The 15,426-nt window shown below is 34.2% G+C and overlaps 1 protein-coding gene across 1 annotated transcript in view; it reads right to left on the bottom strand.

Annotated features, from left to right (window-relative positions):
• The window catches only part of LOC123322991 (protein Shroom), a 280,868-nt gene extending 265,649 nt beyond the window's left edge, over positions 1-15,219 (bottom strand). The window contains exon 1 of the mRNA XM_044911146.1: positions 14,946-15,219. The gene's annotated coding sequence lies outside the window, so the exon portion shown is untranslated. The remainder of the gene's footprint in view (positions 1-14,945) is intronic.
• Positions 15,220-15,426: the final 207 nt, after the last annotated feature.

The raw sequence follows: 15,426 nt of genomic DNA, 5'->3' as shown, positions 1-15,426 counted from the left end.
AAATGTATAGAAGTTACCGAAAAAATTTTCGGGATGAATTTTATTGTGGAAGAAACCGTTATTCAATCCATATAAAATTCAGCAACAGCTTTCATGTCGGCTGACACTTTACAGTTAGTGGAAGTGTTTAAATTTAATCAAACATGTAGACTGAACTTCTTATCAATTCACTGTCTGAAATAAGTATCTTAGTTTTTTTATTGTTACCGTGAAAAATTCATTTTTCATCTACTCACACATTTCTAGGCTCTTAAATTCCATAGAAACTTTCTCTGGTCCATAAATTATTCCAGAATACTATTACGAAATTGGGAAGTGAAAAATTCGATGAGGAAAGACTACAGATATGAATAAAAAACATCCTTCCAACATCAAGAATGTGATCTCCCATAGAATTATATCGAAGTGACCTTGATGTGAATGAATATGAGTTCAAGAAAACAAATTATGATTATGTACCAGGTAGTTCACTGTAATGGGTCCATTAGCCTTGTTCGAAATAGAAAAACGTTATTCGAGCTACCGTACTTTTACAAAAAAATCAATATGATCGTGCCTTGTGGGTTATGCATTCCTTCCTATTCTGAATTGACTTCGTCTAATCGCTCTCTAGTACAATTACGGTTTTGAAATGCGAATAACATACAGCAGGTATACCGTCTATGCCATATGACATGAATTTTTTATTCCAATTATAATGTATATTTATAACCATTACAGGTCAACGGATTATTAAATGATATTTTGTCATATAAAATTTTATCCAATGATACCCGAACGTTTGAGTTGGAAGGGGAACTCAGTGAATCTTACTCCATTCATTGAGAATGAGTGAAGTATGAAATTATTGATCAGTATACACCTCGGTATACACCCACTCATTTACATGCGATTCGTTGTATTTGTTGAGACATCTCGTACTTATATCTTTTTTGTGACACTCAGTCCGGAGGCTGGCTCACTTTGGAAATAGGTACATAAATATATCGGAAATATGGTAATTATTTGAGAAACACAGGAAATATTCCAGAAAAAGCAGGGTTTCTTTCAAGGTCAGTCCGAAATGTCAGGAAATAGTCAATAAGTCAATAGATGAAGAAAATATTGGAGAATAATCGAAAATATTTAAGAATTGCGGAAATGTAATAGGAAATTTATTATACAGGGTGGGCTTTGTAAAACGAAACAGACGAGACAACCTCCATAATTGTTGAAGAAAGTATAATTAATAATAATAATAATTATTTCGTTGTCTAATGTTGAAAATTAACGGTTACCATCGTAGCAGCAGAATGAATTAGTCAAATAATTGATGATTTCACATAGCATGGTTAGCGGAATGGCTGGTACTGTACGAAATTCAAAATTGAATATCTCGAAAACGAATGCAATAAATGAGAAAAAAATTAATACGCTGAATTTAGGATGAAAAGGCCTTTCAAATGAGGTATCGTTCACCCTATCTTTCCTACTCAAAATTTAGGGGTTGTTTTTCTAACACTAAGGGTTGAAGCGATATAGTTGTGAATTTGACCTCAAAAGTTGTCCCCCTCAAAACAAAAATCGACGTGTCCGAGCATTTTTTCCAAATAAATTTATTCCGCCCGTAATCTCGTCTGTTTCGTTTTAAAAAGCTCACCCTGAATATATTACAGAGCTTCGGTAAATGAGAACATTGCATTTCCAAATTTCGTAAAAAAATCACTAAAAAAATCACACAACAATTGTTTCTCTAACACTGTAGCTTCATCACGTTATTACAAAAATAAAACCAAATAGTATAAGTTTGAAATACCTTCAAAACCAAGAAGCTGATTTCAGCTTGTAACAAATATTTGATTGATTCGTTTTTTACTTGATGAAAGTTCATTTTGAATTAGATAAAATTAAACAACAACTTCCTCAAAATATTTTAATAATTTTACAACAATTGTTTCGCTAACGCTGTAGCTTCATCCTGTTATTGCAAAAATAATACCAAATAGTAGAAGTTTGAAATACCATAAGACCAAGAAGCTGGTTACAGCTTGTAACAAATATTTGATTGATTCGCTCTTTACTTGATGGAAGTTCATTTTGAATCAGTTATAATTAAGTATAAACCGAATCAATGAAATATTTGTTACAAGCTGAAATCAACTTTTGGTCTTATGGTATTTCAAGTTTCTATTATTTGGTTTTATTTTTATAATAACCTGATGAAGCTACAGTGTGAGCGAAACAATTGTTGTAAAATTATTAAAATATTTTGTGAAGGTTGTCGTTTAATTTTATCTAATTCAAAATGAACTTCCATCAAGTAAAGACCGAATAAATCAAATATTTGTTACAAGCTAAAACCAGCTCTTGATCTTATGGTATTTCAAACTTCTACAAACTATTTGGTTGTATTTTTGTAATAACCTGATGAAGATACAGTGTTAGTGAAACAATTATTGTAAAATTATTAAAATATTTTGTGGAAGTTGTTTTTTAATTTTATTAAATATACAGGATGTAAATAAAGGGTTTCGAAAAATTTTAAACGTAAATCCTTATTGAAACATAGTATAGGTTTTACAATACAAGGCTTTTTCGAGCTGCTTAGATACAGCATGCTTCAAGAATTGAAGTCCCTTGTATAAACTTCGATCTACTAATGAGTTCTCACTTATGAGTAACATTAACACGTTTCATTCGTATCAATGAACTCGTAATGAACTGGTTGAAATTTGCATCTTGTTTCGCAACTGAAATCTAATATTTATCTCGTATACGATTTCATTTCCCAGTAGGATGCACTTGTGAAACTTCGAGCGGAAATGCAATGGACGCAAACAGACAGAAATGATGACTCTGTTTTTTTTCCAAGGCGTCTAAGAATGTTACTGAAACGCTTCGGATTGCGGTAGGCATTTCGTTTGTGACGCAAATGGTATACACGTCTGATATTTTGTTGAGAAAAAAAGGAAATGTATCGGGAACTCTCTAGTAACATTAATCTAAATGACTTACAGTGTGAGAGAAAATTATATTTCGAGCAGTATTGAGTTGGTTTCATTTCTGCATGTTTCAATACCCACTTGCTTCCTATCCGTACAAGGTATTATAAGGAAAATTTTCTCGCCTTGAAAAAGTATTCCAAAGAAGTCCATTCCTCTTTTCCTACAGCCAGCTTGTTTAAGACAGTAAATTTCTGTACAAATATATCACAACCGAGTTGTGACTTAAAACGTTTAGCTTTTTGAATATATTGGGTTTAACGACGATTTGGCTAGGATAGATAATTAAGAAAGGAATGTACAGATCTACTTTTAAACTTAGGTCGTTGAATACTAGATGTCGCATCGGTTTATTTAGTACTCAGATGCGTCTACTGATCTTCAATAAAAGGCCCTCTGGTTGGCATCGTTGGTTGAGTTATGCGATATATCCCCGGATATATCTGATGAGATCAGATAAGAGCGGTCCATCACTACTCTTTTTCGATGTCGGCACGTTCTTCATGCTATATTCTGAATGTAAATTTATGCCAGTCCGATATTTTGGAGAATTTTATAATAAAATTGCGGTGCCTATGTCTGGATCCGGCATAAAGTATTTACCTACCATTTTATAGAAAAATGCTTGAACGGGATTATGTTGGGTTTAGACTCCCCGAATATTTATTATTGGGGAGTTTTTCATGCATCCCCGATCCAGTGCGAAAGGTGGCAAAGGGCAGTTGAGTTGAGAGAACTTGAACTTTTATTCTTGCTATGTACCTATTTAGCTCCCAAAAACTTTCAAATACTGGGCGCAAGGGGATGTCTAAATTTCACATAGCACCAATCAAATTTATTGAGGAAGGTGGCTCAAGTTACTCATTTATTTATCACACTTTTCAATCAGTATGGTCGAGCATTAGTACTTATGTTCGTTTTTATTTGAAAAAAAGTTATTTGAAAACTACGAAGGCGTAGAAGGGCCACATAATATTTTAAAAATATTTTTCCTTAAATTCCGACTTTGAAGTCGGAATTTAGTTAAATTCCGAGTTCAAAGTCGGAATTTAACAAAATTCCGAGTTCAAAGTCGGAATTTAACTAAATTCCGAGTTCAAAGTCGGAATTTAACAAAATTCCGAGTTCAAAGTCGGAATTTAACAAAATTCCGAGTTCAAAGTCGGAATTTAGTAAAATTCCGACTTTGAAGTCGGAATTTTATTTACTTCGGAACCGATACAGGCTAGATGCACAGGGTGTTGTTCTATGACGATTATTTCTCCATATATACAGAGGGGAGGGTGGCCTGGGAGCTCAATGTTATTTTATGGTTACTATTACAAACCTTACCTCTACCTGTCTACGACCATAATTTCATAATTATTCAAAAACATGGAACTAATTACAATTATCTCCAATAAAACACATCAAGTTTCTCACCGTTGTAATGACCTCTTCATGTAAGAAACATCAAAGCACACCGGGTGTACCTCGGGGTGTACTGATTTCTTGTCCATTGAGATAGCCTCACGAGTAAATAATAGAAGGAAATTTTTTCATAAAATATCCGGAATATACCTAAAGAACAGTTACGTCTAAAAAAAAATTCACGTCATGTCATGTCTGTAAAAGGTTGTCATATCATCGTTATGATCTCTCATAAAAGAAAACTCAAATAATAATGTACACCCTGTGTACATAATTATTCATTCATTCATTAAATGTGGAAACACCTTGTATTATATGAATTTGAATATTTGTAGAAAAGCAAACTGTAACAGGAACAAATCTACGTCGTCGTAGAACACCCTGTAGAAGTTCGGAACTGAATAAAATTCCGAGTTTGAAGTCGGAATTTAGTAAATTCCGACTTTGAAGTCGGAAATTAGTAAATTCCGACTTTGAACTCGGAATTTTGTTAAATTCCGACTTTGAACTCGGAATTTTGTTAAATTCCGACTTTGAACTCGGAATTTAACTAAATTCCGACTTCAAAGTCGGAATTTAAGGAAAAATATTTTTAAAATATTATGTGGCCCTTCTACGCCTTCGTAGAAAACACTTACATTAAACTGATAAAACTGGCTTAGGTTTTCTCAGACTTGGGTATATTTTTAAAATTTTTGAAAATACGAAATAAATCTAGGTACCTATTGATATGTTCCAGTTTATTCGAGTAACTTTAAAAATCAATAAAATTATTTTTTTTATATCATCCAATCAAATAGAAATTATTGAATTAGTTTTATGACTGATCTTTCAGTAAGGCATATAAAGTCATAGAAGAGGTTTTTAAGCTGAAGAATAATTGAGGTTGTATTTAGTTAAGTTTGTTGAGGGATGATTATTGTTGTAAATAGACAAAATCAATGTGTGTATATGTTACGGCTAAAGATAGGTGTGAGCATAAACTTAAGATTAGCCGGCTAAACTTAGGTTTGTATTCGAGGATCGAGGTTCGATAAAATATTCATCCGCGTCAGGGCATTTCATCTTTAGCCGGCTAATGTGCACATTACCCAAAACGGAACGGCTAAAAATGTATTCGATGGACACGCGGAGAGGTGATGTCTCATGAATGGTCGGATGGGAGAGGACAAAAGCACTCGGTCACTTTTTTGTTTAAATTTTTAGAATTGAAATATGCAAAAGAGCATCGAATGTATTGGGGTTGTATTACATAACGCCCATGGGTTTTCAATTCTACATTTAACGATTTATTTTCATCTGTTTAGGAGATTAATGCTCTTCAAACCGAGCCTCATTTGTGAAAAACCATAATATGACCCCACAATAAAATGAGATATTAGACATAGAAAATTTTTTCCGTAAACAAAAGTATATTTTCCCTACCATTCAATAATTGGGTTTATGGAAAAATTACGAACTAGGAACTAATGTTGCAGTTTCTTTCCAACCAATTCTTGCGCAAAAAAGAACAAAAAAAAACTATGAACATGAACACAGTTGAAAACACTTTCTCTAGCTGATTTTGTTAAAAATTTCTTCCCGAGTCATTGAACATACGGGTTCCAAAATATGGCCTGTTGCCACCCTTGATGAATCATCCTGGGGGATATAGAGTTAACTCTATAATCTTTGTGCCAAATAGTCCGGTTAACTACAAACAAGATTGGGCACTTTTACTTATATTTTTCTAGAATTCAACGTTTGGTATTTTGGTGAAGAAGTTTTTGTCTGCTCATTCAATTTCCCTCAAATTATGAATAATAACAAGATGAAAAATAATCATTAACACTACAGTTTTCCCTCACACTCAAAATAGCATGTCATGAATTTTGTCATCAAGCATTTAGATTTTTAGATTCGTCAAAAAGAATTCGTTGAGACAAAGTTGAAACAAATATAATGTTCATTCTCATTTATCCAACTGCTCAACAGAATGCTTTTCTGCTATTAAAATATGTGAAATTCATACAAAAAATGCATTGCATTAATAGTTTGATTATACTCGTATCACTATTTCTTTATATTCTTTTAATTGCCGGAAATTTGCGCCCCTCAAGCCTTCTACATTTTTAGCCGATGGGATGTGGTTACACTTAAGTTTAGCCGGCTAAAGATAGAAGAAACTAACATTAGCAAATACCCGAAGCTAAACCTAAGTTTAGCCGGCTAATCTTAAGTTTATGTTCACACCTATCTTTAGCCGTAACATATATATCATAGAAGGAAAGTTGCTAAGGTTTTTGGGTACTACCAAGAGAAAATATTGATTGATGGGAAATTTAACTGAAGGGAAATGTTATAAAAGCCATATATTTGATATAATTGGACGTTATTGAAATATTTTAACAGAAGATTCTTGAGGTCAAAAGAAACACTTTTTTTTTAACATTTTTTCCGATCCAGCCCTGAAAAAAAGTTATAGCCATTTTAAATTTTCATAATGAGCTATGCCACCCCTGGAGAAACAAAATTCCCCTCAGAATAACAAGGGAAATCTGTGACACTGCACATCTGTGGATCTTTTAAACGGAGTTGCATTAAGCCAAAGTACCTGATTTTTCGAATTCCCCAGATATGTTTTATTTTTGAACATCAAGTTACTCGAAAAGGGCGCATAATACGAGAAAATATGAAGAATACTTTTATTTTACGAATATTTATATTTTACGATAGCGCCCAGCTTAGTTTCAAGAGTTGGGTTATTTGAATTTTTGGTACTTTTATGGAACGTTATAATAATAATATATCTTTATTTACCCAACAGGAAGATCCCAATTACAAGGTAATAAGCATAATATTTAATGTATTCAGCATATAAACCTAAACAAACAAAAAAACTACATCAATTATGGTCATAATGAGAAAACTGAAACACTTAGGTGATATCTTTTGTTTGAAAATAAATGAAAAACTATATTCCGAAAGTCATTTCAATCGATGAAACCGTTGTGAGTTATAACTAAATAAAAAAAAAAATAACATTTTTTTTCAACACCTTGTAAAAATGATAAAGGAAAAAAGTTTTTCTATTGACTTCAAGAATCTACAGTTGAAATATTTGTACGAGTCAAAGACTCACCCTGTATACAAATCTATAATTTTTTCAATACCCCTATAAAAAAATAACAATACAGTATGAGAGGAGATGCAAGGAATGCAACACGAGGTAAATAATTAATTAATACAACCGATTCTTTCCACCCTCTGAGGTTATCCGAATGAATATTCTTCACAAGAATTATCTAAGCATGGTCACAATCCGCACACACCTCAATAACTTCTGAAGGATAAAAGGAACCGCCAACATTTGCAGCATATCACAGATTTTCGGCGTCCTTTTAATCGCGTATCGTAAAATGCATGCTGTGCATTGAGCGCATACCCGAGAAATTCGGATGGCAATGTTATAAAACCAAATCATGCATGATATGTCTGATGACTGAGAAAGATATAAGTGCATGGGTAGAGCTTTGAATTCACGATAAGATGACGCAGTTGAAATGGTCGAAAACGTACCTAGTAGTAAACCCTGAATTTTTTATCCTTGGAATTTTAAAATTTTGACACGGTCAGACTTGAAGTATTTGGTTCTTCGAAGATGGTCCTACAGGAACTCAAGAATCAATCCCCCTCCGACATCATCTCCTTTTTGAGTAGGATGGGACTGGAGGGAGAGTTCTAGCTCTACGAGCTTGCCTGTGTGCTACAATAGACCGCTTGGTCGCAGTGGCAGGTTTGGTTTATCCTTCCAACACACCCAGCAATCAGTATCAGTATCAGTAACCTCTCTTTTGTCAGTATTGTCAAACTGACGTAGATTTGTTTACATTTGCGTTTGGTTAACATCGAAAATCTGAATTTTCTCCGGCTTTTCCGGTATCTTGCCACTGCCATCTGGCTTCAGGGTTTAGTTAAGAGTGTTCTTGAAACGGTCTGCATGATTATTCTTTTCTCTTCTGTTTTTCACGCGACTGGCGAGACGCGGTTTCGACAAATATGCCATTTTCCGAACCCCTTAAGTCAGATGATTTTGCCCCTTGCCTTTCCCATTTATGAAATTAGTACATACCGATTCACGAATATTGCAAACATGTGTGTACAGGGCGGACAAACTTATAGTTTGTCTCAAGAAAAATTTTGAGAAATGAGTTAGACAAGTCAGAAGCTCGAAAAGTCCACACATACCCACCGAAAAATGAGTATTCTACGAACCTTTGTTACGTCAAATCAAAATATAAGAGCTTTATTCATTTAATGTATAGAGGCATCGAGACCGGTGTGAACCTAGCACATGGGCATCGAGCCCATTTTCAAGATCATGAGGCATCTCGAGACTCATCTGAATGCTGATTTTGAATCACATCCTTGGACTCCTCGTTTGTTAGTTTTTCATAAACTTGCTGTATATACAAGATTGTATATATGTACAATTGTTTTCTACGAAAATATGTAAATAATTATTTCTCCAAATTCTTCATTTTATTTAGTTTTACTTAAACAGAGTGAGTCTTTGACTCGATCGAATATTTCAACAGTAGATTCTTGCGGTAAAAAAAAAACACTTTTATCCTATACCATTTTTTCCGAGATTTTTTCTGATTCAGCCCTGATAAAAAGATACAGCCATTTTAAGTTTCCATAACGAGCTATGCTACCCCTGGAGAAATAAAATTTCCTTCAGAGTAACAAGCTAAATCTATGACCGAGTCTATGACACTATGACATTTCTGGATCTTTTAAACAGAGTTGCATTCAACAGAAGTATATCTAATTTTCCGAATATCACAGATATTTTTTATTTTTGGACATTAAATTACTCGAAAACGGCGCTTTATACGAGAAAACATGAAGAATTCTTTCAAATAGTTCAAATATTCATTAGATAGAGTTGGGTTCTTTGAATTTTTGGTATTTTTTTGGTACGTCATGGGCATAATGAGAAATCTTGGGTGATATCTTGTGTTCGAAAACGATTCATAGAATAAATGAAAAACTCGGAAAGACTGTATTACGAAATTCATTTCATTCGATAACACCGTTTGTGAGAACAAAAAATAAGATTGTTTTATAGTTTTTGAACAGCCTGTATCTTTTATACTCAGCCGATACGGAAAAAAATGGTATAGGAAAAAGTGTTTCTTTTAATCTCAAAAATCTACTGTTGAAATATTTGTACGAGTCAAAGACTCACCCTGTATATCTCCGAATAATAAAATTGTCACCTAAACCTTCGAATTTGCAACCGTTCAATTAATGTCTTCTGTATTTTAGTCAGGTGTTATGTTGAAAAATCAGTTCTTATTTTTCAGTAATTTAATTTTTTTTTAATTTTATTCCCCAACTTTGGAAGCTACTCCCTTTTCTCCAGTAGTTATAGACATCAAAAAATCAACGATCTACATAATTGAATTTATCTGTTTCTGGAGTGCTGAAACGAATTCTTCTCGGAATTCTTGTAGAAACATTCGTGGGGTCGTTTCTAGGAAATTGAATCTCTTCTGTATCTCAGCAAACAATTGGCCTTGCTATTTTGTCAAGATCGAACTTTGAAGAATCTTCGAAGACTGCTTTTTTGGTTGTCAATTTTGATAGTGTGCAGTGTGCAGAAGCTCTTGACTCAAAATTAGTGCTTTCCTGATTTTCATTTTTTTCTTGAATATTAGTGTCTCGAAACAAAATCATAACAAGTGTAGTATTATTTCAGTACTTGATTCCAGAGGTGTATCATTAGTAGGTAATAGTGAACTGAAAGAGATATCTGAAAAGTCAGTTACATCCTCCGCCTAATCGAGTATGCTTTACAGAGAGTCATGCACAGCAGGGATAATTTCGAAGAAACAAGCAAATCAAAACGACAAAACAGAAATGCAATGAGCAAATACAGGGGCAGACACCATATGGTTTATATAATGGAGCTCGAGGCAGTAGCTTTATAATTTTCAGTCTGGATCTAATAAGGGAATAATTGGAGGAATCATGAGTTATGTTTATGTGACGATGATAATTGATGCTTGCAAGCAGCGCTTTGCATGAGTTTTTGCTCATGCAGCTATACGGCAACGGGTACACAATTCATACAGAGATTTATTACACCGAATTCTTTGTTTTACGTCCTTGAAACGGCAATGAAAATAACGCACAATAGTTGTCGCACTGTTTTTTTATGCAATTTAAAAACTTTATCTGATGGAAAGGTAATATATCAGACGTACATTGATATCCTATGGTTGTAAAACTGCTTCTTTATCTCGATCCACATCTAGAGAGGCTCAACGAGAATCGAAACGGTGTCTTCGTCTATAACGACCGCTGAAAAAACAGCCGGTGTAACTGACTTATTTGGGCTCAACTAAGTACGCTGGAACGGCCGTTTCAGCATTCAGATGAACCATTCGCTGTGTGAATTTGTTATTCCAATAGAAACATGCTTATGGTGGCAGTGAACGACCATGTGGTTTTCAGGCTGGTTCAAATTAGCAATTAGCACCATTAATAAACGTTATGCAGTAGTTAAATGATGGTTGCATTATATAAGTGGGTAATCTTGTACAATAGTTGAATGAACTCCCTGCTGGAATTTCCATTTTTCCCATGATTCGCTGAGGGTTCAAAGTCATTTTGATTTCCTCATTCGCATCATTACACATAATTCACAGCATGCTCTCATTCCTTATGACGAGTGCTCGGACGAGTCTTGGTTGAAGGTTTATGGATGAACATTCAGTGCGACTGTTCGCTTTATAGAGGTCGAAAAAAATTATGTGTCATGTACCTACCTACACTTGATTAGTTTCGAACGAAAACGATAGTAACTCATTCAATTCAATCCGAAGTTCAATACCCATCCATCCATCTGTCACTTTAGTCCAATAGCGAAAATTTGTAAAAGTCACCTTGTAGAATATTATTAGAGGAAACAAAGTTTCGATAAAAACTTTGGTTCGTGAGGAATATAAATAACCAAAGAAAAAGAAAGTCAAAAAATGAACAGGTTGGTTAATTTGAATTATAATTTGTACCTAGTAGACACAGATCAAAATTCAATTTTCCAAAATTCGGTGATTCATAATGGAATTTTATCAAAATTTAACACAATTTTTTATTTGAAAAAATTTTAAAACCGAATTTTCTCTTCAAAATTTTTTTTTACTTTAGGCTATAAATACTTCAAAAATGATAATGATTTCGTTAAAAACTTCTGCCGTTTATTGAAAGCAGTTTTCATTCTGTGCGGAGCTTCATTTCGAAGTTGTTATGTTTGGAGAGCAGCGATCAATATGATTATGTACAGGGTGGGCAAATTTCGTTTTCTACTACAACTGAGGGGATCTCGAGAAAAAACGGAGATCTCATTCTCGAGTCCTTTTTTACCTCGTTTTTCACTGAGTAATTCAAATCTGAAAACAGAATCGGTCTATCATTTCTAGATTTTGAGTTATGAACAAAAATTTAGAAACTGATATTTTCAATAATGCTTAAATCGAGGCTTAAATAGAAATAGATTCATATAGAAAAAGACAATCGGTGATTTCAATCAGACTGAGTATTGAGTCAACGAAAAATCTCACTATGGTGACAAGAGGAAGCAAAAATAAGTTCATATTTATTTTTTCAATATTTAGGTGAATAGTAACATATGATACATTTTTTAAATCAGCAAAAAAATTTGCAGCGAGTTTACATTTTGAAAATTAGAATACGAAAACGGCTGGATCGAAAAATTTAATAAAATCAGTTTCGAATTACTCATTAAAAAGTGCCTGTAGAATATCATAATGGTTTTCGAGTTCGAGTTGAAACAAGCGACTAATTCAGTATCATTGAATATGGGAATTCCTCAATTTTTGTTCATAACTCAAAATCTAGAAATGATGGGCCGATTATGTTCTCATATCAGAACTCGAATTAGAATTATTCATGAAAAAAGAGCTCGAGAATGTGTCATCCGTTTTCTTCTAGCTGCTATGCTCGAGATCCCCTCAGTAGATAACGAATTTTGACCATTCTGTATATTCTCTGTCTGACAATCAATCATTTCAATATGACTCTAGGGCTGTATTCGGGTTCGAATATCGGACAGTCCGAGAATTGTTCTAGAACTGCGCAAAACTGTTGAGCCCTAGTATCGAATCCTCTGCGCAGTTCTAGAACCATTCTCGGACTTTCCGAAAGTCGAACCCGAATACAGCTAGTATATACTGATACTGATCATACAGCGTGTTTTCAAGGATGAGCCTTTTCTTCTTGCTCTAGTTAATTTCCAAAAAGAAGCATTGCAATAGACAAGAACGAGGACAAGAACAACTTTCATATCAGAACGATATGGACCGAGATATGGACCTACATCCTCGAATGCATCACTTTTCAAATCGGATAATTTATTCGGGAATTAGAGGATGAAAAAGCATGGTCCTATTGCCTGGCCAGCAAGATCACCAGACCTCAATCCTTTGGATTTTTTCGTATGGGGATATGTCAAAAATTAAATTCCCAACATTCTTGTCATAAATAGGGCTGATTTAGAGCAAAGAGTCAGAGTCAGGAATATCAGAGATATTTCCCGCGTTATGCTGTTGCATACTTAGAACATAGATACATGTAATGGAAAATAAACATTCCAAAGACTGGAGTGAGATAGTTGCTTAGTGTCGCCAATCACAATTCAGGCAGTTGACTCGGACACTATTGTCACATCGATTATCAGTACGAATAGATAGGAAGTATGTAAATTTTTCAATATAACACCACTGCCTTAGTGTCGCGCTAGACAGAGAAACATCGAATGTGTGTTCTACAAATAATTCATTGCGTAGCACTGAATGTCCATTCCATGTATCTATGTTCCAAGGTTGAATACTCGGTTGAATTCGTTGAATTCTGTTAAAAAAAGATGTCCAATTTGTTTACAGAATAATGGTACTCGTTTCGAGAACTTTTTATGAGTTATATTGGAATTTATTATAGAAATTCTGCTCGATATTTATTCAAATTAAGTGTAACATGAATTACATGATTCTATTGAAGTTATAGATGTTTCAGCTAACAAATGAAATTCTATGAATGGAAAGTTTTAATTCGTATCGAAGAGATGGAGATTTTTGTAGGAGTGAACAATTTTGTGGTCAAAGGTTTCATAGAATTCTATCAAAAATTTAAATTTCAATAAAATGATGACTCGAATGATGATTTTGCCTTGATTAAGGAATTAATAATACATCGATATATATGCAGCAAAATAAGGGTGTGTATCGATTCTCGGCGGTGAACTGGTCTCTAGATCGATATATGTATATGTATATATATTTCTTTGGAGAGCAATTTTTTTTGTATATCATGAGATCAAAAAAAGAAACCATCCATATTTAAAATGAAGAAGTTATTTATTTCCACAATTAATTCAGGAGATAAAGAATGTTGATTGTAGTGTCGTGAAGAGGTGCCTGCAGAAAGTTTTTATCGTTTTCAGATATTTTCGAAAATAAAAAAGTTTTGACATATTTTCAAAATCGTTTACCTATCTAGTCTAGAAATACCAGAAACAGCAAAAATCAAGCAATTTCGTATACCCTGTATACATCGGAAGTAGTTCTATGTAATAGTCGAAAACATCGAATTTTTGTGTACTATTGTTTTCGAGTTTTTGTTGTCGTTTTTGGTCAATGGATCTTAGGAATATCATAACTAGAAGCGCGACACAAATACAATTTCATGATCAAGCTGAAACAGATCAAATCGCCTGGTCATTTGGTCCTCCAATTACTTTCTTAATTGAAGGATAATCGGTTCTGGTAGAAGTTTTTTGAAGGTTCTTTGAGAAAGCTTACAAGAGGTGCAATTTAAGTGACCTTCACATTTGTAGCCAGAAATCTCTGACTTTTCTTTGGGAGCATCGATGGTTTACATTAGTTCTACAACTGTTACATCGATCTCTATGAAATATCCTCGGAAATATCGATGTTTTGCATACACATCCAGGATTAAGGAGTTCAGGACAAGAAAATGATTGGTAATCCACCAATGCAAGGCATTTTTACCATATCTACCAGCAGACTAGAGGGAGTTCCAGCAAAAAATTTAAATATACCGACATCTAACCTGTTATGTCATACCTACATAAATCCAAACATAATTAATATGTAACCTGTTTCATTACGTATGTCGCAATTATATCTTGAAAAAATGTTTATATCGATAGGAATCGCCGATGGGATAATAATTAAAATGTAATTTTTCCTAATGGAAAAAGGTGTTGCTATATACGTTGAATATTCAAATTGAACGAATACTCTCTGAGTACGGGGAAGAAATTTAAATTCCTGTTTTCCATGCTATCGTATTACACAACGAAAATATTAATTATTCATTACATGAAGAACTCCCAAAGGTACGATCAGTCTTGACCATCGACTGGTATCATTCTATCTGATGGAAAAAGTTGAGAATCATCGACAACCGTGAAACGTGGTCGGCTGATAACAGTACAGAAACAGGATGGTCTCTATAAAGTCTCACCTGCAAAGACCGGTTGATAGCTGGCAGCAATCGAAGAACTCGACATTCGGAAACCGCTCAAGAATTTCCTATCACACACCCTATAATCCAATAAAATCCTTCAATTAGCAACAGGACACAAAAACACACATTTATATGAACAGCACTATTAAATTTTCAGAAGACGACCGATCGAAGCCAGTGTTGCGACAGATCCGTTTCTGGCAGTTACTGAAAAGTTGTGAACTCAACTCTATGCGGGCTCGATCGAGCCGTCTACGTCAGAGGTGAGCACTTGACTAGTTCTTGTTCTTGAGTCTCAAGAGTTGAGATCCTCGTTGGTCGTAATGGCGCAATAACCCGACTGACCACGGTTATTCGCGATTGTTTAAGAAGTTTTTCGATCTCCTTCTATTCCCCTAAGGATTTATATCGTCCTCTCAGTCGACTCCCACTAGTACACGGCTTTGTCACCTTCTTACCTGAGTTTGTTGTCTTCGGA

The sequence above is a fragment of the Coccinella septempunctata genome, chromosome 1 (assembly GCF_907165205.1).
Source record: "Coccinella septempunctata chromosome 1, icCocSept1.1, whole genome shotgun sequence".
Lineage (NCBI taxonomy): Eukaryota > Metazoa > Arthropoda > Insecta > Coleoptera > Coccinellidae > Coccinella > Coccinella septempunctata.
The sequence above is the reverse complement of the archived record's forward strand: the minus strand, read 5'-3'. Positions and strand labels throughout refer to the sequence as shown.